Source organism: Triturus cristatus, chromosome 5_2 (genome assembly GCF_964204655.1).
Source record: "Triturus cristatus chromosome 5_2, aTriCri1.1, whole genome shotgun sequence".
NCBI classification, from domain to species: domain Eukaryota; kingdom Metazoa; phylum Chordata; class Amphibia; order Caudata; family Salamandridae; genus Triturus; species Triturus cristatus.
This window is the reverse complement of record NC_140588.1, coordinates 47,193,208-47,220,768: the sequence shown is the minus strand read 5'-3', so window position 1 is coordinate 47,220,768 and position 27,561 is coordinate 47,193,208. Positions and strand designations below refer to the sequence as shown.

At 42.3% G+C, this 27,561-nt stretch overlaps 1 protein-coding gene across 10 annotated transcripts in view; it reads right to left on the bottom strand.

The window, feature by feature from the left end:
• Positions 1–27,561, bottom strand: part of FHOD3 (formin homology 2 domain containing 3) — a 1,229,746-nt gene that overhangs the window by 963,606 nt on the left and 238,579 nt on the right. The window lies entirely within an intron of this gene.

Sequence of the window (27,561 nt, the reverse complement as noted above, 5' to 3'; positions counted from 1 at the left end):
GGGGCGAATCAGTGGCACTAATTAAATGAAATAGGAAAGTAAAAGCACAACCTAGAAGTTCAGTTTTTCAATCAGTTCGGCTGAGGTGGGGAGGGCGAAGAGCAGTCTTAGGTTTCACCCAAATATGCCACTTTGTTTGAGCTGGCTTTGAGGCACATTAGAAGAATGGCAGAGCCGTCACCCAAGGGAAGTCTATTTATTATGAATCTAAAAATATCACCGAGCGATGGGCAAGCAGAAAGAGGTATTTCGTTTTTTTTTTTTACTTTGAATGAAAAACAGATGGCTTTGGTTTAATGGCGTGGATATTAAGGCTGGCCTACCTAGGAGCACCGAAGGCAGCACAAACAGTTTCTGCCGTTTCCAGGTTAGTGCAGAATATTTTCAGACAACTCTTTTCCTGCAAACAATAACTGGCAAAGCCAATAGGTCTCACCTTTGGGGCCTATTTTCTTTGCCAATGGTACTGGCTATGCTGTACAACATCCTGATGCTATGTAGAATAGCTTTTGCAAAATAAAACAAAAAGCCTATTACACGACTGGTCGTATAATTTTGCAGGCATGCATAAAAAGCATACCTGTGCCTACAAAATGAAGCAAGCTCTTGTTTTTCTTTTTGTTTGTCGACTTGAGTTGGATCGGTAAACAAAACACAAAAAAGTAGTACAGGTGAGGGGAAGCAACACAGAGGGGAAAAGGGGGGCATCAAAATCACTGGGGGTGGGGAAGCAAAAGGAGGGTGGGAGGGCCAAAGCAACGCAGGAACACAGGCTGGAGGGAAAGGAACACAGTCGCATCGGTGAGGGTAAGGAATACAGAGGGCATGGGTAGCGGTGGGGTAAAGGAACAAGGAGGGGCAGGTGGGAGTACGCAAACAGAGAGGAATGTGGGGTGACCAAATGGACGAGAAAGTGAAACATGAAGCGGGTAGCAGAATAGAAGAGAAAAAGTAATGTGGGGTGATAAGCGAATGAGGGCATCATGGAGGAGGGCAGAGGAGACATCCACGGGCAGCAAAAGAGAAATTTGATCGAGTGAAGCTGGGAGGGGTGAAGTACATGAGGGACACAGCCGGAAAACGCATGCACTGTTGTAGCGTGCTAAAACAAAAAGAAACAAGCATTGGCATAGCCAATAGGTCTCGCCTATTGGTACCTTATAAGTGTTTATCTATGCAACAGTTGCATAACTAACTACTTTTAAGGTCCCAAAAGCGAGACATATTGGGTATGCCAAGCGGCTGTGTGGCCACGAAAGTGAAAGTAATCGCGGGAAAGTGCGGCGCCCGCGCACATGCACTGTGGCTCTAGGCTGGCCTGGTAGCACTTTTTGGAGCCCTCTCAATAAGTCTGGCCAGACCAGCGCATGCGCTGGGTCAGGCGAGACCTAAAAAGTAGCACCAGAAAAGGGAGCAGTGGAAGGACATAGGCAATACAACCATGCTCCAACAGAGGGACAAACACAAGAAAAAGGAGAGCCCACACATACCAACGAAAAAGAAGAAAGCGAATGAGAGTGAAAATCAAATCAACCAATGGTAATCAATGGGTGAGACTCTAAGCCCACTGTAAGCTAATAATAGACTGACAACTGAGAGGGCACTTGCTGTGTAGTAGGCAAGACCTAAAAACACTCCCTGTAATCATCCAAGCAATACCTACCACTTGCAGCCTGGTATAAGGGAATTATTGGCATGAATCACTGGAAAAGCACAATGAGTGGGATGAGCATGGTCATTATCACTCAGGATGTCCACTTTGCAGCTTTTATTGTCAATATGTATGCAAACCTTTTTAGGTCTCGTCTGACCCAGCGCATGCGTGTTATTGCTATGAATTCAGGGTGTTGTTTGTGGCAATCATCCTATTTCAATATCTCGTGACTGAGCGGGCTATGACTAGGTTCAGGGACGAGGTTGCGTTCATGCTGTGTTCATGCTGTTAGTTTTGCTGTGCCACGGGGCTGTCCGATGGTTTGTGTCCACTCTACCACTCTTACGCCTAGGGAACTGATCTGGGAATAATTCTACAGGAGCACCTTGCTGATAAATATGGAGCAAACGGCATATGGAGTATGAAAACAGAACAACCACGGCAGCTTGAAAACATTCCAAAATAGGTGAGCAATCAGGAGTGGACCTTAAACTGTCTTGGAGTAAAGGCGGGAAAGTACAACTGTTGAAGCTTTCCTAGGCCTGAAGACCCTCCATGATTGGGCAAGAGTCTTTTTTCATCGAGAACTCTTCCACAACAATTTGAAGCGATCTGAAAGCTCTTTGGGAGAACAGGCAGTCCGCGTTCTCACCTGGTTCCCCAGCCCACATCACTGAGATGGCCAAGCACAGACTCCAGCAGGAGGGATTTCCATGTTAACGCAAAAAATAATAATTCAAGGGGAACGTCATCCCTTTTCTATTTATAGACGACATTATCTTATAGATGCATACTACAGTTGAAAAAATGGTTGATCTTACCCTGTGTTTACATTGTGGCTACCTTCAGTAGCAAAGAACAGGGAACTGATCACAGTGTATAAACAGTACAACACTATTTTACTAAATTAAATGAAAATACAATTACGGGGTTGATTGCGGCCGTACAAAAGCTTTTTGTCTGAGGCGATGGTTTGGCTGTGGCTGTATTTTCAGTTCGCCGCGTTCCCTGCTCTAATGTAATTATTGTTTAATGTGGCTACAGCCCTCAACGCTTTCCTATTACATAACTATTGCTCAGGTGTGTTGCTATTGTGTCTTAATCTTCATCCCATCCAGGCACGTGCAGGGGAATAAGACAAAGTAATGACCCAAACAAAATTGGTGAGGGGTAAAATATTTCTTAGGCTGGCTGCCTTATCGATATATTCAAACACCCTAGACTGAATCAGGACCAATGAAGGCAAGGTGCCAGGGCCCAATCAGGGGGTCCCCTACCACACTGTAGGGGAAGCAGGGGCAACGTAGGGCTGCAGTACGCATGCACCACGGCTTTCAGTGATGGAGTGTGCCCACAGGCTCCAGAGGTGACCAGTCACCGACATGGCGCCGCAGGTTACGTTCTAGGTGGATGGGGTAATAACCCAACGTGTAGAACAAGAGCCGGATGCAAATAATCAGTGCCCCTAATGGACTTTCCTGGCTGAATGTCTATTGTTTCTTCTTAATGCCTACTTTTGCAGTCACTAACGGTGAACTGACAAAGAGGCTGCAATGTTCTGTACTGCAGGGGCAGCAGCCATTGCAGCTGAAATCTGTCAGTCACGAGGGGAGGGACGCGAGCAGGCGAGCTCAAATTACAAGTAGCAGACATATACTACTGCTCAAAAATACAGTTTAAGTGCAACAGACAGATACCATCTCAAGAGGATGCTCAAATCAGTAAAGTTCCAGGCCGCGGCCTACAAACCATAAAAAGATATGCTCGTAGCGAATTGCTAAAATGTGTCCACATGCTGGGAAAAAGATGCAAAAGGTGGAAACAAACGGTGACGAATGAATGGAGGGAGCACAGCATTGTGCCTGCACAGTACAGAATCCGGTAATGTGGCAGCTTACATTCAGATACCTCCTACTCTGTAAAATGTGAAGGAGCGTTTTATTGGCAGATCAGCTGGCATTATCAGAAGTAACCTGTTTGCAGGTTGGTGGGCTCAATAAAGCTGCTTCTTCTACACTTCAGTCACTGACATGGCCTGGCACATGCCGCTTAACTGGATCCCATCGAGATCCTGGTGGTAAGTTATCCAACATCAGCATGGTTCTCAACGTCCATCTTTGGGAAGAACATATTCAGTGGCAGAAAATATTGGTACATCCTCAGCCTTCTGAGATGCTGACATATCTTTACATTGTAATGCAAGGACATCTCGAGTGACGCAGAATCAGTTCCAAAAGAAACTGAATTGCCCTTGCATTATGGTTTGGACACAACATGATTGGGGAATAAGGAAGCAATTTTACAGGCTTTCATTTCAACTAAAGACATTTTGTAAACCTAGTTAGTGCTTCTGGGTTTCCTCCCATCAGTAGTGATTTGTCATCCCCTTGGTAAGTCGGGATCATCAGTTAGATGCTCTACCTACCACGAAGGCCGCTATGAAGTATATGGTAACGCCAGTGCATAATTTGTAAAGTGCCAGGGCCCGCGTCAGTAGGCCACTGCAGCTTGCACCACCCATTGCCCCTGTCAGCACTCCTAATGACAGTGCAACACACCTACTAACCATCACACTGCTACAAGTGTGACAATTCAGACTATTGAAGGCCCCCAAAGCAATAAGAATGGCTTGAGTGGCAGGTAGTTGTCATTCTAAGGTATATTGAATTAATAAACAACTGCTGTTGTGCTTAAGTCTGAATAAGAAAAAGAGTGCCCCATGTGGCAGACTGTCATAAATGCGGGTGTTGACAATTAAGTGCCAGTGCCGAGAACAGGAGACCACTGGCTCAAATTAAGCACCGAGCGAGCCTCCACATTGCCTTGCCATTAGGGGTGGGTGGAATTAGTGGAGTTTCACTCTGCAGAATTACATTAAAATTCTGCGGAATTGTGCTGCGTGGCGAAGTGGCATTTGGTGCTATTTTCATAGCGCCAAATGCACTTGTGTCCATAAAAAGATGCAAGGGTGCATTTTGCACTATGAAATAGCACAGTCAAACATACCTAATGGGACATGCAGTGGTTTCTAAAGTTTAGATACCACTGCATAGATCACTCAGCACCTTTATAATACTCTGCAGTGATAAACGTTAATTACTGTAGTGTATTGAAGGGTGCAGAGAAGTGTGCAGTGACTTCTACATTTTAGAAACCACTGCATACTTTAATTAATCAAATAATTCCGGTATTACAAGAGTAATACGGAATTAATAAAATTCCATCAACTCTGCTGGCAGAATTCAGTGGCGGCCTCCACATTCAAAAGGTGGTGTGGCGGGTGCAAGAGAGGGAGGCTGGAGTTTAATAATAAAAAGGAAAAAAAAGTACCTTAAGTTGCCAGTCGCGTCCCGCATTGCACCTGGTGTCTCCTCTTTCTTGTCTCAGCAGGCAGTGGGGCTGCATCAGACTCCCTATCCATTGAGCACGAGCTTGGCCTAAGCGGGCGGGGAAGACTCTCTGGTCAGGGAGTCTGTGGGGTTTCTCCAGCCTAGCTGTTCAATGCAGCCAGGTTACAGAAACCTGAGTGCCCATGTGTGTTTTGGTCGGCCTGAGAACACATATGCGACATACACCATACTTATCTTCTTAATTTCACAATATATGGCCAATTGCATTTGTTTAGATGTTTGGGCTGTGTAATTATTTGGCATCTCGGCTTGTTGCCTTAATGACGGCTATTAAACTCTCCAGTGTGCACCACTCATTACTCACTAGAAGTTTTCAGGTTTCCCACAACTGTCTCCCAAAAGACAAGGTGGGTTTTTTGGGGGCACTCAGGCACAGAAAAATTTAAGAGCAAAGGTCCACTTTCTGGTCAACGGTGGTTAGAATTTATGTGGGCCCAAAATGTTTAACTAAGGTACAGAGTTACTGAGCTTTGAAATATGTCTAATAAGAAATTTTGTATCATAAGTAGGGCTCCCAGTTTTATGGTATTTATTTTTTTGACATTTCCGTCTGTATTTATCCATATTTATTTTTTGCTAATTTTATCTGTATTTATCCATATTTATTTTGGGTTTTGTGGAAAAATGAAGCTGAAATTAGTATATTTCCACGTTTATTTAACCAATAAATATGCACTCATGCTTGAATGCCTGCCAGATTTCAGTGATATGAACACCCGCGGAAAAAAAATCAATGCACATATATGAAAATATGCACATTTCAGTATCAACCTTGTGCATATCTACTGGTGTTAAAGCCTCTATACTAAGATTCCTTTCTTTTTTAACCCCCTCACCTATCAATTCACACAGCTATTGGCCTGGCAGTCATGGCAGACAGTATTTAGAATAACTCAAAAAGCAACCCAATTTCCGTTTTTATCCACATTTAAAAATAAATACAGCCAAGAAAATAAATGTTTTCTGTCTGTGTTTAGGTGTAAAAATCAGTTAAAACGGAAAACAGGGAGCCTTAATCATAAGTAATTGTGTTACAAGTTTCAGATACAAATCATATGTGTCTATGTAGCTCCCTGCATGTCCATCGTCATAGCTTGCTGTCTCCTGGGACCGCGAATGGGCTCAAGGAAGTTTAAAAATCAAATGAGAGACCTACAAAACTTGCGAAAAGCACAAGTCTTAAGCGTGAAAATAAGTGTGAAATTCTTGATTAGTTACAGACGACAGCCTATTATATAATATTCACATTGATCCAATGACGTAGGCGCTACTTATTGAAGAACAAAGACAAAAGCCTTTCTTTAGTGATGAGCCAAAAAAGCGAGGTAGCCTTGTAAAATGAACGGGCAATCTTTCAAGAGTGTGTGTATGACAAGAGATTTGGCTTCTGCCAGACCAACTTCTCTGGTATGTTTGCCTAACAATATGTCTTCTTTTTTCAGATATGTACCGCTGCCTTGTATAAGCCAAAAGCTACAATGTTAACACAGTAAGCAACATTGTACCGAGAGTTAATCATTCGCCACAGTGAGAATATGCAACTTTTCAAGAGGATTTAGATAAAGGAAACGCTGGATGTCAGACATCCGCTTTGTACATGACTGATAACAGATGAGCACTGATAGCCTCGTCTGCTCCATCTTAATCCTTCTGGGGACCGAACCCTCAACTCTAGCATGGGACACCGGGCTCTGGATGCAGCCTCACTGATGATCTAAGTAGGGGGAATAAGGCCTTTGTACTCTCTTGTTTCAAATGTGCACCAGGACATCCCTGACTAAGGAAGTGGCCAGCGGGTCATTTGACATGGTATATGCAGGTCAGGCCCAGCGACACTCGTTTTTGGATACGGGCACTCATTTTTCCTCATCAGACTTTGACCCACAGCAAGAAAGACAAAAATGCAAAAGGAAGAAAGAAGGAGAAACAGAAAAACAGAAGAAATGACAAAGGAAGAAAACACGGATGAAAAAGAATGAGGTAAAAGGGTAAGGAGATTCTAGTGGTGGACAAGAGAACCATGAGGTTCAATCAAGGTTCAGCAGTTCTGGTATTCAGCACCCGAGCATTCGATAGCGCTGACCACAGGCTTCTGAGCAAAACTTTAGGCCCCACACTTATTCTTTAACAAATTAAGCACCAGCACTAGCTTTGCCTCACTCATTAGTCACTAGGACGACATTGATGCTCTCCTTTCGATGACTTTCAATAAGTTGTTCTTTTAGTAAGCATGGGTGGTTCGGCCCCCACATACATTACTTTGCATGTGGGCTACATCCAGTGCTTTCGACTTGATGAATCGGTCGAAGCTGAGGTCACTTATGGAGAAGATGGGGGTAGAATCTAAACTGCTCTCCCTTATTAAATGCTTACATCGAGGACTGACAGTTGACGTCCACTACAGTATGTCAGGTGAAACAACTGCTCACATTAAATCCACACGAGGGATCCGCCAGGGATGTATCCTCACCCCCTTCTTATTTTTATTATATATAAATGGAATCGCCAACATTTAGCAGAAGGTGGGAAGGATATCCCTCACACAGACAAACAACCAATTCCCATCCTCCCTGATGCGGCCGATGCCGTCTTCATAGCATGCACGGCAAATGGTGTCCAAACACTACTGGATTCCTTCCATTCCCACATGGGAAATTTGGATTTAAAAGTTAATCATTCCAAATCCTATATTATGACATGCGGGCCCGCAAGACAAAATCAAAAACCTTTGTAATAGGGAACGCTAAATTGGAGAAAGTGAACGATTTTAACTATTTGTGGATCATGTTTAGCTCCTGTTTTGAATGGAATTGTCTCTTGATTAATAGGGCACAACAATTCTAGAAAAACTTGGAGGCAAATGTTAGATTCTCGCATAGGCTTGGTATGATGCCCATTAAAGAAATACTAACCCTGTACAACACCAAATGCGTTTCTGCAGGGTCATATGGGGCAGGCTATGGGGGAGGGGGGGGGGGGGGTTACTCAAATTCGACTATTCTCCAACAGGCAGAGAACAGCTTAATTCACAGATTTACTGATGACCCCACCAGTGGCTGCCATGCTCGTATGTCCTGAAGAACTAGGACTGGGGTACCTAGAAGATATGTTGGGACTTGCCCCACTTTTATTATGGATTAAGTCATTGATTAACCCAGAGGCCCACTTGGTTATGTCCTACATTCAGGAGTGTTGCCCTAGATGGTGTGGCCCATATTCCACGGATCACATACCTGAGACAAACCTTTGAGGCCATATGACTGAAAAAGCTGTTTGGTAACCCTTATTAAATTACTAGTAAAAGTAAGGAGGAGGGTAAAACACGATTTCTTACTTACCGCACAGAAATAAGACTAAGGAAAGCACAGTCCATGGTTTCATCGAAAAGATATGTTGCGATCTTGACCACAGAATATTTGGAATCATATCTTCTCTGGGACGTGAATCCTATACACTGAAGTTACCTTACTCTTTTTAGGCTGTGCATGATACACTATAAGGTAGCTTTCCCTCAATACTGTGTTCGGATGCATGATGTACCTCTGTGTGACTGTGATCAAATTTACACACAAAGCACAATTCACTTTATACTGTTTTGTCCCTGAAATATTGATTGTATCTAATTCCTGTTTTAAAGAATTCTAAATTGAGAACGCATAAAGAAGGCTTGACTGTCCTACAAAAACTTTCTACCCTAGAGATATGCTATGCCGTACTAAACTTTATCAGGAAGGCTTTTCAACTAAGGAAAAGATATGAAATGTCTGCACTATGATTATACTGTAATCAAGAATCTTTCGAACCTGGTATATCTCTGCTGATGTACCCCATTTTCTATGTTGTATGTGATCATGTTTTAGGTAATGCCAGAAAATGTATTACTTGGTGCAATATGAGAATCAGACGATTTTTTTTTTTAGCAAATTGTAAATGATTTTAAATGCTTAATATCTAAGAACTTGTATGCATACATATTTATTGACAAACATTTCCAGAGCATCACAAAATGTTTACATTTCGTGGTGCTCTGGAAATGTTTTTCATATTGTGAATATTTGAAAGTTTCTTTCTAATATTTATGTAACACTATTTTTGGTAAAATAGTGTATTTTTGTCCATTGCGCACACGCTAGCTGTCTTTGTTTACAATTTTCCTGAATTTGTGAAGTGCTAGCATTGAGTTTAGACCACTGCCACGTTTTCTTTTTTTCAATATATTTATTGAATTTTGTGCCTAAATGGGCGAATGAAGCGCTGTCTGACTCTGACACTAGGACGTCTGATGCTCTCCTTCTCGATGACTTTCCATAAGTTGTTCTTTTAGTAAGCATGGGTGGTTCCTCTCCTCACATACATTACTCTGCATGTGGGCTTTTCTATATGTATTATACTATGAATCTACGACGTTATTCCGCTGCCTTTTTCCCCGCTTGGAATCACAACGCGGTCGTTACAACGACCGCGTTGTGATTCCGCATACCATTACTCTGCAAGTCGGAACAACGACTTGCGGAGGGGGGCGCTGGATGTTGGAATAGTATAATTTACTATTCCAACTCCAGTCTGTGCGGACACTAGGGAAGGTTTTGGATTTTAAATCCAACACCTCCCCCCGCCCCATCCCCCCCCGCAAGTCGTTCATCGGACTTACAGAGTAATGGTATGCGGAATCACAACGTGGTCGTTGTAACGACCGTGTTGTGATTCCAAGCGGGGAAAAAGTTTCAGGGTAAACGTTGTTTACCTTATGCTATACTATCATGACTTGTTACATACAGCACACTCCCTGAAGGTAGCTTCAGAGGGGGTTTGTTGCTTTGATGACTTCTAGTCATAAGTGGCACAAGAGTGCACAAGAGTGATGGTAGCTATCTTCATTGCTTGAGTGGAAACTTCCAGAATTCTTTATGTGACCAAAACCAAGAATACATGACAACCAACAGTGGCCAACAGGCCAAACAGCCTTTCCTCTAAGGCTCTTGGGATGATTCTGGATGCCGCACTGAGACAAATCAGTTTGCAACTTCTGGTTTTAACTTCGAGACCAGACGACAGGGAATTGTAATAATCAACTCAGATATTAAGTCACCTCTTGAAAGGGTGCTGCGATGGCAACATGCAAATTAAGGTGAGAGGTTTCTGAATAACTTACATTGCAAATTTTATGTTTTCAGCACTTAGATGCATGATGTGCAAGTGACATGCTCCCACTGAAAATACACCAACGTTGCATACCCCTCTGGGATGGGTATAAGAGTCCTCTGCAACTGAGGAGGCCTGGAAAAAAGGGAATGATGTCGGGCAGAAGGGTCACACTTATTTTTTTTAATGCTATCTAGTTATTGGTCAAAATCAATGATAACATATTTGGAGGGAGGTGAAAATATTGCGCATATTGGGTGTTGTAAATATTATATGAGAACCACATGTCAGATATTACAGAACCATTTGGTATTGTACAAAATACACCTATGCAACGATTTTTCACACTTAAAAGCCACTTAACCTCACCAATATTGATGTGGTTGTCAGAAATTCCAAATTTCAGTGAGCACCTTAACGTCACATTAATTAATTATTTGCGTATGCCTATACACATATACAGCGAGACAAACAATTACATATTTTGTTATCTACGATCTGTTACTCAATTACTTCCCAGACTATCATTTTTTTTTTATTCAGCAGGTCTGAACTCTATGCCTACAAATTACTTTCAGCACTTTTTGTTCTCACTGCCCCGGGGAATCTGCTAAACTGATGTACAACAAAGACTGCGCGTGAACTAATTTGTCATGTAAAAATCAATGAATTATATCTCCTGGGCTTACCTGTTATCTGGCATCCTTCTGCTGTCATTAGGCTCTTCACGGCTCTCAGTCACTGACAGACATGCCCCTTAGAGAGCAAGGCGGGCCTTCTGTGGCGATGAGAAAATGCGCACTCCCTCTCTCCACTCTCAAATGCTAGCCCTTAATTCGTTTTGGGGTAAACTGGTCATTACTGTGAAATACTGACGAATATGTTTTGTAGGAAGGATGCATTTCTGCCAAACACCAAACGATGGAGTAAGTGACACAGTGGAATGTTACAGCACCTGGAGGCACGGTGATGAGTTGGTTGTAGGGCCGCAGGAATGTCCAGTGGAGTGGGTGAGAGGGGTGGCCGGTGGGGAGCAAGCATGGCATGTCTTTGAAGAAGAATGACTCTTATACCATGAACGATATTTGATATTTTACAGTACACATGAAGAGCTCATTTTTTTTAATATGCTGCTTTTCTGTCCAAATCACCTGTCACTTTCGTTATTTTCATCTCTCAACACAGTCTTTCTTGGCTGTCAGATAACCCCAGAAAGTGCATTAAGGTATGAAGGGAGGCGACGAGGCATTTCAGAGCATGGGGGCCACTGCAAGGGAGGGCTAGCGGGAATTCGTTTGTGTTTGGCATTATGTAGGAGCATGTGCTATCCCAATTAAAGAGCCTCAATAAAAGAGAACACAATAATTTCTCTTAAATATGATTGGAACCCAAGTAGAAGACTAGTACAGACTGTACATGCTATTGTAATGAAGATGTTCATATTGACCTATTAGGTTACCCTAAAAAAATGTTAAAATAAAAAATGTTTCTATGTTGTGGCATAGAGACAACTTTGACTCTATCGCAAGCCTCATGTAATCACAAAATGTCATCAACGAAAAACACACACACACGCGCGCACACACACACACACACACATACACATACATACACATATATTGAGAGGCTTGGGGTCAGATCACTTCATGCATTGAATCTCTTGCACTCTGCGGTATGGAATTCGCCTTAATACATGAGCACATCCACTAATAAAGAGGGCACTTCTATGGTAGGGCAGGTGAGCCAACACCTTACTTTGCCAGTGTCTTTCTTTCTATTTCTTAGCTTTTTTTTAAAAAAAAATTAATAAACAGATTCTAGTCTTCCTTGTGCCTTTACACCGTGTCTTCAGGCTACTGCAATTAAAAGCCAATAGTATCTTTTTCTTTTCACAGTTAGAATAATTGTTTTCTCAGATGAGCATTCAAATTCAAAAACATTTCTTAAATGTGCTGTGAGTACACCAGAAAACCCCTGTACTGTTCTATTAAAAACTGATAATTTTTTTATTTTATTTTACATTTTTCATTACAAGTGTACCGCTCCCACGTTTAGGCAGTGCCATGTTTTCTTCTTCTTCTTTTTCTTTTTGCAGCATATGCTTGCAATTATTGTCTTTTTTTTTTTTAAAACATAGTTTCAGCTTGCCAAGATTCAGTGCTTAATTTGAGACGGTGGTTTCCGGTGCTAGGCACCGGCACTTAATTGTCGGCACCTGCACTTATGACAGCTGCCACATGGTGGCGCTGTTTTTATAATTTAGAGATGAGCAGAACATCCATTGTTTATTCATTCAGTATACATTCAAAATAACTAATATCTGCCGCCCAAGCTATTTTTATAGCTTTGGAGGCCTGGAATAGGCTGCATTGACACCCTTGTAGCAGTGTGCTGGTTAGTAGTTGTGTAGGTACTGTCATTGGCACTGCTGGCAGTGGCAATCAATGGTGCAAGCTGCAGAGGTCTCCTGACTCGATCCCTGGCACTTATTGTTTTTGCAAATTAAGCACTGCTTAATGTACTGGCTTTGGCAATGCTTGCTTTTAATTTGATCCAGCCTCTCCAAGGTCCAGATCAAAGTAATGTGGAGCTGTGTGGAGGGATAATGTGTGGCTGGAAATAGAATTTTAAAACATCTACTCCGATCATATAAAAATGGCTATTACAAGTTAATCCCAACAAAATAGGGAGTAACAGCAGACCTCTGGAATTACTAAGCAAACTTTCATACATAATTCCCAATGTGTGGGTATTAACTCTGATTTACTGCATGCTCCGAGCAAGTGGTGAATGTGATTGGGTGCTGGTGTGGGGGAGGATTTGGGTTGAGGCAGAGGGAAGGTGACCTGCCCTCCCCTGTGCCATTTGTGATCTAGTGGACAAATATCCCACCATGGAATGCTGTTTCTCACAACTTGTATTAGGCCCCATTGCATTTGCAATGTAGTGCTTCTATTACAATCTATTACAAGCTACTGCAGCAAATGGGAAATATATGCTGCTCTAGATGACCAATTTACATAAGCAGAGAATAACAGTTCCATATGGAGAAATGTAATTTGAAATTTTTAGAAAGAAAACAAAGCCCTATACCAAATGTATCCCCATGAATATTTATAAATATTTAAAGTGCTTGGGTTGTTTAAAATACATTTTAAAAGGGATTTTTACAGCCATAGCTCTGGTTATTCGTCTTTCTGAATGGAATAGTGGTGCTTTCGATCCAAGTTCACACTGCATCAACTCTATGCTATTGGTAGAGGAGGCAGGTTGATGATAAGGTTGACAGCTTCACAGTGTCATCAAATGGCCCTGTCAGTTCCCTCTGGGACATTTTGTACACAAAGCGCTAGCTGAAATTTCCTTTTATGCGTTCCTTTTTAGGTCGCAGCCTACGGTTTGCTAAAGACATCTTGAGGACATTCAAAAAGATGACCTAAGAATGCATTGCCCGTTGCTTACCATTGGCTTTGTGGTTTGTAACTCACACTTTCTGGCTTTCTATTATCTGGCTTTATTTGCTTTAGGCTGTCCAGCTCGAGTTCGTCCTGCCCATTGTCCAAACCTTGTTTACTGTATTCTTCCACTAACTCGCTTTCTATAAACAGGCCTTTAAATCTTGTTCTTATCTGGTCACATTTGCTGAGTATTCAAAGACAACTTTGCTTGAGGAAGGTCGTACAGATGTAAACATTTTTCTAGCACATAACATTTAATTGTCTGAAAATGAACTGTGCTGACAATCAAATCAATACATTGGACAATGAAATTTCTACACAATATCGTTTGTGTGCTGTATATTTTTATCAATAAAACTGTATGCGAGTGCAAATATAATGGTCATTCCGACTGGAGATGTGTTGTCTGTAATGGCAGCACACTACCATACCATGCAAGTGTCACGTTACCCCACCGCACTCCACTCTACTCAGCTATACTCTATGTCACTGCACTCTACTCAGCTACACTCCACACAACGCCACTACACTCAACACTATGTCACAGCACTCTTCTTTGTACCACTTCACTTTACGCCTCTCTACTCTACACCACTCAAGTCTACTCTATGTCAATGCACTCTACCCCACACTAGTTTACTATGCACCACTGCTGCACTCTTTACCACTGCACTCTACACCACTCTACGCTATGCCACCCTACTCTGTAAAATTGCACTCTAAGCCACTGCACTCTATGCCAATGCACTCTACACAACTTTAGTTAAAACCAATGCACTTGAAGCAAAATGTATCCTCAAAAACAGAAAGCAAATGTCTGATATAAGGGGTTTGATGCCTCACCTGAGAACCAACCACACCTCGGTGGCATGCGTTTTGTGAACAGTCATGAGGTAGCTGTGAATCAGAATGGATTCTTAAACAAGTTACTTCCTAAAAAACATGAGTATGAGAGAGTGTGTGTATGATTCGATGGGAAGACCTAGTGAACATGTCAGACATTAGTCACTACGGGGCATATGTATCAAGCTAATTTTTACTCGCAAACGCTGCGAATCGCAAAATACAGCGTTTGCGAGTAAAAATTCGCAAAACGGGATGTATTAGGCAAAATCCCATCGCAAAATTAAGGAATTGCTAATTTAGCGATTTCTTAATTTTGCCTAACCATTTAAGAAATCGCACATTGCGATTTCTTAAATGATATGTAAAAAGCACCCAAGTTGTGCGAATTATCCTTAAGAAATCGCAAATTACCACCAACTTCCAGTTGGTGGTAATTTGCGATTTCCTTTCAAAATGCACTATTTTTAATTTTGCAAAGTGCCACGTGACGCTCATACATGCCCTTAGGGCATGTATGTGCGCCATATGCACACACATGCTCATTTCAGGGGTGCATCAGGGTGTCATCATGACACCCTTGCACCTTTGAAATTATTCTCAAATAGCGATTAGCAAATTGCGAATTCGCTATTTGAGAATTACTTCCCATTCATTCCTATGGGTCTCCTGGCCCATAGAAATGAATGGGCAGGTATTCCTTAATTGCGATTTCGCAATTTGCTAATCGCAATTAAGGAATTTTAAGAAATCGCAAAAAGTTTGCGAATTTTTAAATACATCCCGTTTTGCAATTCTCAAATAGCGATTCCTTAACAATCGCTATTTGAGAATCGCAAATGGTGATGTTGATACATATGCCCCTACAATAGCAACCATGGGGCATATGTATCAACATCACCATTTGCGATTCTCAAATAGCGATTGTTAAGGAATCGCTATTTGAGAATTGCAAAACGGGATGTATTTAAAAATTCGCAAACTTTTTGCGATTTCTTAAAATTCCTTAATTGCGATTAGCAAATTGCGAAATCGCAATTAAGGAATACCTGCCCATTCATTTCTATGGGCCAGGAGACCCATAGGAATGAATGGGAAGTAATTCTCAAATAGCGAATTCGCAATTTGCTAATCGCTATTTGAGAATAATTTCAAAGGTGCAAGGGTGTCATGATGACACCCTGATGCACCCCTGAAATGAGCATGTGTGTGCATATGGCGCACATACATGCCCTAAGGGCATGTATGAGCGTCACGTGGCACTTTGCAAAATTAAAAATAGTGCATTTTGAAAGGAAATCGCAAATTACCACCAACTGGAAGTTGGTGGTAATTTGCGATTTCTTAAGGATAATTCGCACAACTTGGGTGCTTTTTACATATCATTTAAGAAATCGCAATGTGCGATTTCTTAAATGGTTAGGCAAAATTAAGAAATCGCTAAATTAGCAATTCCTTAATTTTGCGATGGGATTTTGCCTAATACATCCCGTTTTGCGAATTTTTACTCGCAAACGCTGTATTTTGCGATTCGCAGCGTTTGCGAGTAAAAATTAGCTTGATACATATGCCCCCATATCCATTAATGATTCAGAAGGTCAACTGGTCTCTCACGGCTACTAGGAGTCACTGGGAGTCACCTACCAACACCGGATGGTGGAAACAGAGACACTTTTTTACATTCACTCAATGATGCAATGTAGTTATTGTTTATTTACAACGTCAGTATCAAAATTGGAGATTCCTGCAAACACGGCATGGAATTGACGAAAAAGGGCACAAAACACAATATCAAAAAGCATCATGATGTTTTGAAATCTAGCTTCATATTTCCTGCTGTTTTTTTATTCTCTTGACCCCCATCAGTTGTGCGGCCATCTCAGATTGCATTGGCCTTTCTAGTGTTTATGACATTGTTAATAAGGCATATTGCAGGGCCGGCTTTAGCGCTGGTGGCGCCCGGTGGACAATACATTTTGGCGCCCCCACACCCCATGACCGCCTCCTCTGACTCTTTCACTCCCACTGGAAAAAAGTGCCCCTCATCTCTCCAATCATAATTTATTGCTAAACACAGTGCCCCCCCCTGAAATTTGCACCCCTTCCACGGGTCAGCGCCCAGTGCGGCTGCACCTGTCGCACTGCCCTAAAGCCGGCCTGCATTATGTATAGGTGGAGTGCTCATACGGGCTTGTGGGAGGCACCATGTGACACCGCACAGAGCGGCTTGTGTGCTGAACTCAGCTCGACGGGGAGCAAACACCAAGGACAGCTGGCTGTCATCTTAGCTGTGTCGTCATCATCCTCATCCACTTACAGAAGCTCATCTTTCTACATCACATGTGCACTCTCCTGCCACTGAAGCGATGGCAGATGCGTGGACCAGGCTAGCCGGCTACACACAGTCGGCTTTCTGTCAAGAAGAGAATTTACAGGCAAAGTACTCGAGGACAAACATCTTCGTGGACACCACATGCTGGCCAGGCTATTAATAGCTCAAAGGCAGGACATGGGAATCTCCAAGGAAAACAGCACTGGGTTCAATGTCATTTTCCTTCCCATACACTATCATCAACTTCGTTTGATATGCCATTTAAGGCAAGACTAAATTATAATGCAGATTAATTTTATACAATTATAATTCATGCCTTTAGAACCAGAGCCCTCGGAAAGAAAAACATAAAAAAAGAGATGTTATCCTTGAGAAACAGGAATGTTTTACTTAGATCCTAAATTATTGGGCCACATTATGAAATAGACAAGAATTCATTAACTTGTACTTCAAGGAGAACATTTAAACTAACACATGGAATGTACCCTGGCACTCCATCTTTTACTTCTCTATGATGTAAACCTACTTTAGAATGTAATATTGAGGAAGCAGCTAAAGCAGCTGGGCACAAGATACCATTGAGTGGAGTTTCAAGCTATGCACAAGTAGGCCACGTGGAAGGCATGGAGATTCAAAGGCCTGAAAGAGAAAACAAGCATTGGCATAGCCAATATGCCTCGCCTTTGGGACCTTATAAGTGTTTAGCCATGCAACAGTTGCATAACTAAATACTTATAAGGTCCCAAAAGCGAGATCTATTGGCTATGCAGAGCGGCCATGCGGCCGCGAAAGTGATCGCGATCACGATCAAATATCAAAGCGGCCACGCGGCCGCAAAAGTGAAAGTAATGGCGGTAGATCGCGGCGCGCGCGCCCGCGCACATGCACTGTGGCTCTAGGAGGGCTTGGTAGCACTTTTTGGAGCCCTCTCAATAAGTCTCGCCAGACCAGCGCATGCGCTGGGTCAGGCGAGACCTAACAAAAACAAGGCGGCCACCAAGGGTGATACCACTAGGGGTTGCCAGTTTGTACAAAAGTGTTCCCTTTCCCCAAAACTTTAACTGAAAATAAAGACTTTTAATCCATATGTATATATGCATATCGGTGCGCGTAGGTACCTTCGGAATCGCAGTGTTGAAGCAGGTATCCACTATAATATCTCATCTGTACAAAGACGCACTATTGAGTACAATTTGCAAATACTTTACAATTATTTTTCAGTTCATTATTTATATATTTGTGCATGAAAAGTAAATGTTTCTATAAGATTGTGACAGATAGTGTCGTTTTGACATTTAATTTCGTATTAAGTTATATATTCATTCTGAAAGCTAATCATCATCAGAGAGCGATAGGAACATCACCATATGATTTCGTAGATACTCACTACTGTGTTATTCCTATATCCCTCCACACATCCCATAAACAGCGGCGGTCGGCATAGGTAAGCGAGGTGGGGTAGGGCAGGGCGCGGCAGAGGGGGAAGCCGACGGACGACAAAATATTAGCACCTATTCCATCGTTTGTCGGCTTTGTACCTATTCCGTCGTCTATCGGCTTCCCCCCTGCTGTGCCCTGCCCCGCCCCACCGCGCTGACCTGTGCGGGCTGCCCTGCCTATAAACAGCACATGTGTTATGGTCATATGGAATGTACTCAATACAAGTTATTATAAACCCATCTCCTTTAAAATGCAATTCATTAATAGGAGGCAAGCTACCAAAGTGAATGTCTAAAGTGACCAGTGAAGATGCTTGGTTTTGGATAAAGTGAAGTCTCTGAAGGAGAGGTTTATCCAATCCCAGTTTGACTGTGTTACAATAGTCTAAGCAAGAACCCGTCATAGCTGAGACTGTTGATGGCCTGCAATACGAACTCAGTACGGATAAGAGTTTCCACACTTTCTGTATATGAAATGTTCACAATGCGGCAAAGGCCACAAATGTGGGAAGTTTTTAACGATGGAATCAATTCTCACATTCACATTTTCACCACCAGTAGAGGCTACCTAAATGGTCCAATAGCAGGAGGGAAGAATGTCTTTATCCAGGCGACAGATACACTGTCTACTAAGAGAGCTCTGCCTTATCCTTATTAAGTTTAGATAATTACTTCCCATTTAATTCCTGATCTCCTGGGAAGATTATCATACAATGTTATCTACAGACAACTTAACACCAAGGCACAAAATCACCCGAGTATCATCTGCAGAGGGTAAAACTGAAGACCAAATTGTCGGATGAGAGAGTCCAGCGGCCTGACATATAAGTTAAACAAATGTGGTGGCCTGGGGAACACCACAGTTTACAAGATGAGATATAGACTGAAAAGGTCCTGTGAAAGCCTCTGTAAGCTGTCTGACAAGAAAGAAGTAAACCCTTCCACCACCGCCTGTTCTTCTACCCCCTTTTCATCTCTTGCATTCTTAGGCACTCATTATGAGTTAGTCAAAATTTGGAGCAGACATATGGAAAAGGTGGACTGTCTGATTACAGTCAGCATTTCTGCATCAAAATCTGGTCATTCCGAGTGTTGTCACCAAAATGGCGAATGACAATAAGTATCTGGGAATACTGGGTATGTTACCAGTCATTTTTCACAGATTCCTGGGACAAATCCGGTGACATTTTTGCCTGCTCAGAGCAGGCAGAAAAAATCAGCAGGAGTGCTTGTGGGGATCAGCAGTAGGGGCTTGGTGGCGCAGGGTAACCTGTGGTGTGTGGGGGAGCTAGTCTGCTTCCCACATGATGTGTAGAGGGAGAAGAAGGGTGAACACAGCCCCGGCCTATGATAATGCCCAGGACATTCCTGCCTTTGGGAGAGAGGGGGAGAAACTGGGATGTGAAGAGCTACGGGTCAGTAAATGAACCAGGACGTCGCTCCCGAGCTACCTGGATGCAAGATCAACGTGAGGGTTGAGAGAGCGAGAGATAATTATATTATGCCAGCAGCCATCTTACACCAATGAATCATCTGCTGCACGCCAGACCGCTCCATCCAATCTACTGCAAGACACAACAACATCTGAAGGCCATGTTTGTGGGATCCTGCTTGTCTTTTGCCCATAAGAAAGACATGCCAAGTAAATGGGGCGTTAAAACGACCAGAAAAGGTATTTGAACTTTAACATAGGTGCAGATCTTATTTTTACATACATGTCGAACCTATTCTTGTTAAATGATCTCGCTGTTGTTTTAATCTTCTTTGAAACTGTCCTTGTGTAATTGAAATTTTCCTTTTGTTAGGTTGCTATGCAATTGCCACTGTAAATTACATATTTGGCAGTGGCAACTGCTCCTCTGCAGAGCGCTCCAATACCAATTTAGGTCATGTTCGCGCTATATAAAACTGCCCAATACATAAATAAATATTACAAACAGGTAGGGTTATCACCGGGGCGGTTTTCTACCAGCGCCACCAGTATTTTAATGGCTTAGCCAGCACAAAAGTAGGCAAAGTCGCCTAAAGCTGGAATTTGTAGCCCAATCTTTACATACTTTAAACAGCGAATATAAACAGAAAACACTATTAATTGTGTACTAGAGCTTCATTAACGATCCATGACTAATAATTAAAGTAAACAAAAGCAGTGGCGGCTGGTAATTGTAGGAGGGAGGGGGCAGATGGGACACACATGCACACATACACACTCACAATCATGCATTCACACATGGGCGCACAAATACACAAACATCCATTCACAACACAATTGACTAAATATTCAAACATACACGTAGACACGAAACATTAACTAAAAAAAAACAATCACACTTACTTGCAGCTCTACCTCGGACGTCCCATGAGGCTTGGGACTGCTGCCTGCCATCATTGGCCGACTGAAAACAGAAGCACTCATATGGAGTGCTTGAACACAATGAAAACAAGCATTGGCATAGCCAATAGGTCTCGCCTTTGGGACGTTATAAGTGTTTAGCCATGCAACAGTTGCATAACTAAATGCTTATAAGGTCCCAAAAGTGAGACCTATTGGCTATGCCAAGCGGCTGTGCGGCCGCCAAAGTGAAAGTGATCGTGATCGCAATCAAACATCAAAGCGGCCGTGTGGCCGCGAAAGTGAAAGTAATCGCAGTAAAGCGCGGCGCGCGCCCCCACACATGCACTGTAGCTCTAGGCTGGCCTGGTAGCACTTTTTGGAGCCCTCTCAATAAGTCTCGCCAGACCAGCGCATGCGCTGGGTCAGGCGAGACCTAAAAGGGCAGTGGATGGACACAAGTACTTAGTCCTTAATCCATGGTGTAGGGCCAAACACAAAAAGGGGACACGACGCCTGCATGCTGTCACAAACGGGAGCGAAGCAAATGAAATCGACACCGAAGCAACCAAATGGTAAGGTATGGGTGAGCTGTAACCACTGTATGTAAAGAAAAGCCTTGCAAAGACATAAATTGCATTGCCTGGAAAAAAAACTAAAACAGATAATGAATAAGCGAAAGGGAGTAGCCATTCAAACAGCTTAGTTGTTGCACAAAACTTCTTGGCAAGAACAGCCCTGAGTGCCATTACCCTTATATTTATGTTAGCCTGATATGTTTGTGCAGTAAAGAATGCCAAGTTATGTCGACTACAAGATGTCTAGTAGATTCTGATATTTTGTAAGATAATACGCATATACTGCCCTTAATCAAGGCAGCTAAAAAGCCATAGTTTGCTACCATACTGTTTCAGCCAAATAAGAGAGAGTTCCACAGTCACACCAGAAGCGTAGTGACTAGAACCCAGAAAGAGCATTCCCTCATCTCGGAGGAAAAACACTGACATCAAAACTTTTTTTTCCAGGATGTTTCTTCAAAATTCCTGTTGTGGTATCATAGTAACCACCTATGCTTCGCTGTTAATCAGTGGTGACATTTCTGGTCTTAGTAGATTGAAGAAATTGTACTTTATTTGGGTTTGGCAGTGACTAGCCAAAGCAGTCCTTGATTTCAAAGGAACGCAAGTCGCTAACTTACCTTACCAATCTCCGACAGATGTAGACCCAAGAGAGAGAGCAGACAGAACTGATCTATCCAAGGCTGACATCACACTGCCTTGACGAACTTTGTGCACACTGGAACTACTCTACTTAGGTTTCCATTCGCATAGGATCAATTTACTCTCCTTGTGTAGGTTGTGAATTATCCTCTTATGAACCCTGTCCAGTGCCTTAACTATGTCAGGCACTGAAAGCAGTCTCACGGTTCAGACCATAATATCTCTCCGCGGCTCACTGTCGAATGGGAAAACAACTCTCTATGCCACCTTGAGTCCACTCAATGAAAAGTAAAATCAACTCGAAAGACATTCCTGGATCCGTGTTTTCGCACCTTACAAAATCCACACAGCATTCCTTTTTTCTTAAAACACATCAGAGGAAATCAGGTCGCCTGTTAATCTGAGCAACTAATGCTGTCCGCATGTTCTTTCTTTCAAGATTAAACTGTTTCCTGTAAGGTGCATCTATTATCGGAACTAAGAATTTGTACAAAAAATTTCCACTGTAATTGGAGAATTAGAGAGAATTTGCTAAGGACGCCTAGCTGATTAGCCAGTTATCCTATAATCTCTTGGCAAGTTGCTCAGTACGAATAGAGTCAAATACATTTCACAATTCTTTATTTGATTTTGTGGGTCCAGACATTTTCAGCTGAACCTGTAAAAGGATGATTAGTTGTAGTATTGGTTGAGGTGTAGGCATGAGTATGAGCATGCTGAAGCATTTGTCTCCTGAAACCTTAATAAAGGTCCATAATGACATGTAGGAGACAATTGTGTATAACCTATATGAGTGTTCAGAGAGCGGAAAAAAAATGTACACCGTTATGTCAGGGAGATTTACCCCATCATATTGCACTTCAGGAAAAGAAAACTGTTACTGTGTCAGAAACCTTGGTCCACACTTGTGATGTCTGGGACCTACACTCTGTTGATGTTTGCCATGAGTCAGCAGTTCTCAGAAGATTTTGACCAGCAAACCTCAGGTCTCAGATTTAATGTCCCCAGAAAAGTATGTCCCTGAATCACTGTACAAAGAGTATTAGACAATGTATACTCTGCACCCGGAATCCCCTAAGAGCTTAACCAAGAGCACACAACTACTCGTGAAATGGAGTGGCGCAGCGCCTCAATGAGCACTGGCCGTGAGCATTAGCTGAAGATGATCAATCTCATTCGTTTCTGAACATCTCAAATTTGAGCCTTAATTGAGCCCGCCCCGAGGGATAATTGACTATGACCATTTAAAATAAGCACTGTTTGTATGGCAATCAACACTGAACTCCACATACTAAAATAAATCTCCCTATGTAGTAATGTAATTTGCATATTAACCATGCTATGACGATGATAAATGCCAGATATGCTCCATAATTGCTGTGGTAGAAAATAAATGGTTCGTATGGAGTATAGATGTGTCCAAGGATGAATGCTGTCCAAAGGGAAATGTGCTCTACGGTTGCTGCACGTCTAGAAATAAGTTTTTTTTTTTTTTGCAGAGTTTTATAAAGTGCAAACTTGACCCGAATCCAATCAGGTATCAGAGCGCTTTACATAGCACCAGTTACGTTACATGAGGACACATATTCATTTTTTTTTTTTTGTTAGGCACGGGGAGATTAGGTGATTTGCCCAGAATCACCGGATGTTCAGTGTCATTATCGAGACTCGAACCCAGTTCCCCAGGTCTGAGGTTGAGCGCCCTAGCAGTTAGGCCAACTCCTCTCCCCATACGTTAGAGAATTGTTGTCAAAGAAAAGCCCATTCCCCTTATACGAGTTGTTATTGCAGTTTTTCTATTGCAGGAACATGGTCCAAAGGCATCAGAGCACTTTATAATAGAAGCAGGCTAGATTACGCAGTTTTTTCCAAGTAAGGTCAAGGAGATTAAGAGATACACTTGGAATTAAAGGATGCTGACTTGATGCTGGGATACAAACACAAGTTCCGGAATCAGTAGTTCTAGTCAGTAGGCCTCATCTCCTTATTGCTGCAACAAGGCATGTGACTTACTCAAGTTCCTTACCTGTGCAGCAAAGCCCGAGTGAACTTTGTAGGTTCCAGGAATGGAGCGAGAGTTGGTAATCAAATGGGCATTTGTGCTCTAGGAGGCAGGGAGCACCACATTCTTCCATAAAACATTACTACCAGTCTGTTACCTTTCTCATTTACTCAACATTCATCAAAAGTACAATAAAAAAAATAGACAAAAATACAAAGAGCAGTGCAGAGGCCAGCCATCTTCTGAAGACCCGAGGGAAAGTAAAGCGCATTCACACTCTTGCCCAGTCTCCCAATGATATGATGACTAAAGACATAGGAGAAACAGATATCGTTCAGAAGACATGGAGGAGGTACAGAGTGGTGATCCACTGTGAAACAAAGTTTTTGAAAATGCTGCCCACCTACTTAAGCATATTTCATGTGCCTCAGAACCTGTTGCTCCGTGGCAATACGGTCCTGCTCCAGTTCCGCAGAATTAGCATTTCAAGCAGGAGGGACCGTTTCATCTCAACCTAAGGCACTAGGCTTTGGTGATCATTTCTACTAGATATTAAGTGCTCACCTACACTCTTAGTCTACAGGCAAAAGTTGAATACTCACTATTTTGAACAGGCGACTCTATAAGACCAGAACTAAGAGGATGGTCGAGACTCTATAAACCAATAAATCTATAGATCAATCAATCATTTTTGTCACTTAAGTCGGTTACAGGAACTGTTCTATATCTCAAAGCACTCAGATGTTCAGTAAATTCTCCCTTCAAAGGAACACACTCAAATATATGTTTGCAGTTCGCGTGAGAGTCTGTCGAGATTTACAGGGCTTGGCAGGACACTCACATCCACCAGATGCGTCCTAAGCTTGAAGCCGTCTAATTCATTGGTTATCAGATAGAGCACACTGCTTTTTTAGGAAAGATATGCACGATCTCGGAGGGAAGAATGACCCGAAGAGTGGATCCCTGAACTGAGAAAATTCAGCTTTTTCCAAGAGACCTTGTTAAAATAGGTTAATCACGAATGAGCATTAGGCTGAATAAAATAGTAAACTAAAGCCTCAATGGGCATTAAAGTCTACACAAAGTATTTTGTCGACCCAACTTGAAAGAAACGTAAAGGAAATCCTCTGTTAAGGTTGTATTTCAGAATATTGTATACAGAAATATCTTCTGACATAAATGTTGTGTCCTAAATATTGTTTACAAAAATATTGTCTCACTGGCTGTAGATTTTATATTATTAATTTATATGTGGCAATATTTTTGTAGTTGGTATTTGAAAATGATATTTACGTCAGACGATATGCTGACAGTGATTTACTGGTACCACACTCTCAGATACATGGTCTCATTTCTTAAGACTGTAGCCTAAAAGGCCTGCAACATTTTCGTGTGCTTTGTGCTTTTTATGAATCACACTAAAAAGAGCAGGCAATAATCTAAATTTCAAAGGTGAGCTTGTGTCTACATTCAGAAGATGAATTATATCCTTTAATAATGAAAGCATATTCCACAAGGTCACTTGTTATTAGCTTGAATTCTCTGAGCTCATCTTGTATAAAGTCCGCTAAACTCTCTATACATCGTTCCTCTTTGAAATCCAGAAGGTGCGTCCTCACTGGAATGGTCAGCTTGATGCCTGACTTCATAATGGCAGTCAAACAGATCTAAGCCTGGCTTGCTTGTAGACACCACATAATAGAAATAAATGTAAACAATTCACTATGGAGACCACAACTCTGGCAATGCTACTTTTTGGTTGTGCTGCCAAGATCCTGTTCACAGGGAGGTTGTTTGTATGATTTGCTAATATTCCTGTCTTAAGGTAAAGTGCATAATCTCTAATTTAGAACTACTTTAGGCCAAATGACTCTTGTCTTGGCTCTAGAGTAACAGGAGACAGGCGGCCTAGAAACAGAGAGAGAAATATAGAGACAGAGAACTCTCCAGTAAATACATTCGTCAAAATAGGTGTCCAGAGAAACAAGATCAAGGAGCAGGAATCGTTTCAGTGTCATTTTCTGAGGTGGACAATATGTAACAGAGGTATGTCTTCATCTCACAGTATGATGTTCCTGCTGGTGAGGAGGTGGTGAGTTGTAAGGGAAAAGAGAAATATGCCCTTTTCCCTTACACATTCTTTTTCAAGTCCATTTAGGTGCTACACCAGAGAATAGAACGATTGTCGATAAGAAAACAATAAACTCTGACTATAAATCTAATGCAAATAGGAATTTATACACTTTGAATCCTAACGCTGGTCCCTCCCCTAAGGTTTACAAAACCTTTACAGTTTACAAGTACAAATTTAGCATAATGGTGAGCAAGCATAGCCCTATCATAAGCGCACCCTAGAACACTCTAATAAGAAAAAACGTTTTGGTTTTTTTCTACTGCAAAAATTAAATGAGCCATTAATGTAAAATTATGTTAAAAAAACGTTGTGAAGTATATGAATGCATAACACATGGCAAAAATGTAATAATGCTAACCAGTAAGCCAATAACAGCAATGCTTCTACAAAGTGGCAGAACTGCGTTAGCCTTTCCAACCATCATTTCCAATTTTAGAATCATGAGATGGGCAAAAACATAATTGCAGGTTCGGAAAACAGATGTTTTAGCCTCCCAGAGAATATGAAATCTATTTGTCACAGTTCATGCACCTCAACCAAATACTTCAACAGCTGGCTTCTGAGAAATATACACCACTCATTTAGGTTTAATTATAGCTCACTGTAAATCAATGCCTCCTTTTAAGTGAAACACTTATGCTACCTTGGGCTTTCCAATGGGGTCTGGGAAACATGGCAACCTGACCTACCACAATACCGCCAAGGATCAGTCAATCAGCGACATCATGCCCTACCGACAATATCCCCAGGGTCAGTCAACAAGCAGCACCCTGGTCTATTGACAAGACCACTAGAGAGCAGTCAATCAGCGACATCATGCCCTACCAGCAATATCCCCAGGGTCAGTCAACAAGCAGCACCCTGGTCTATTGACAACACCACTAGAGAGCAGTCAACCATCGGCACCTTGACCAATGGCAATATCCCCAGGATCAGTCAACCATCGGCACCTTGACCTATGGCAATATCCCCAGGATCAGTCAACCATCGGCACCTTGACCTATGGCAATATCCCCAGGATCAGTCAACCATCGGCACCTTGACCTATGGCAATATCCCCAGGATCAGTCAACCATCGGCACCTTGACCTATGGCAATATCCCCAGGATCAGTCAACCATCGGCACCTTGACCTATGGCAATATCCCCAGGATCAGTCAACCAGCAGCACACTGATCTACTGACAATACCTCCAGAGAGCAATCAACCAGGAGGGTTTCATCAATATGAGGATCACTATATTCATATTTTCAAAAGCACAACCCCAGTACCAAGAAAGCATTTTACGCCACCTGTGTAATCTCATGGATTGCCAGATTCTAAGAGCATTTGTTTTCAGGACATACTGCAGCAAAGAGAATGTAAGAGATACGTTAGCGGAGTATACATTTCCACCTTGGAAGCTTTGGATCCACATTAACTATACCATTGATACAGGCCTCTCTTGTGCTTACCAGCTCCTCTTACCTTCCCGATGGAACACAGAAAAGGGAAAGCTCTGAAATGTAGTGATTGACCCTGCCTGCAACTTCCTGACAACATGGACACTTCTGCCATGTTGGACTCTCCTGCGGCTTGAGCTCGCACACTGGGAGG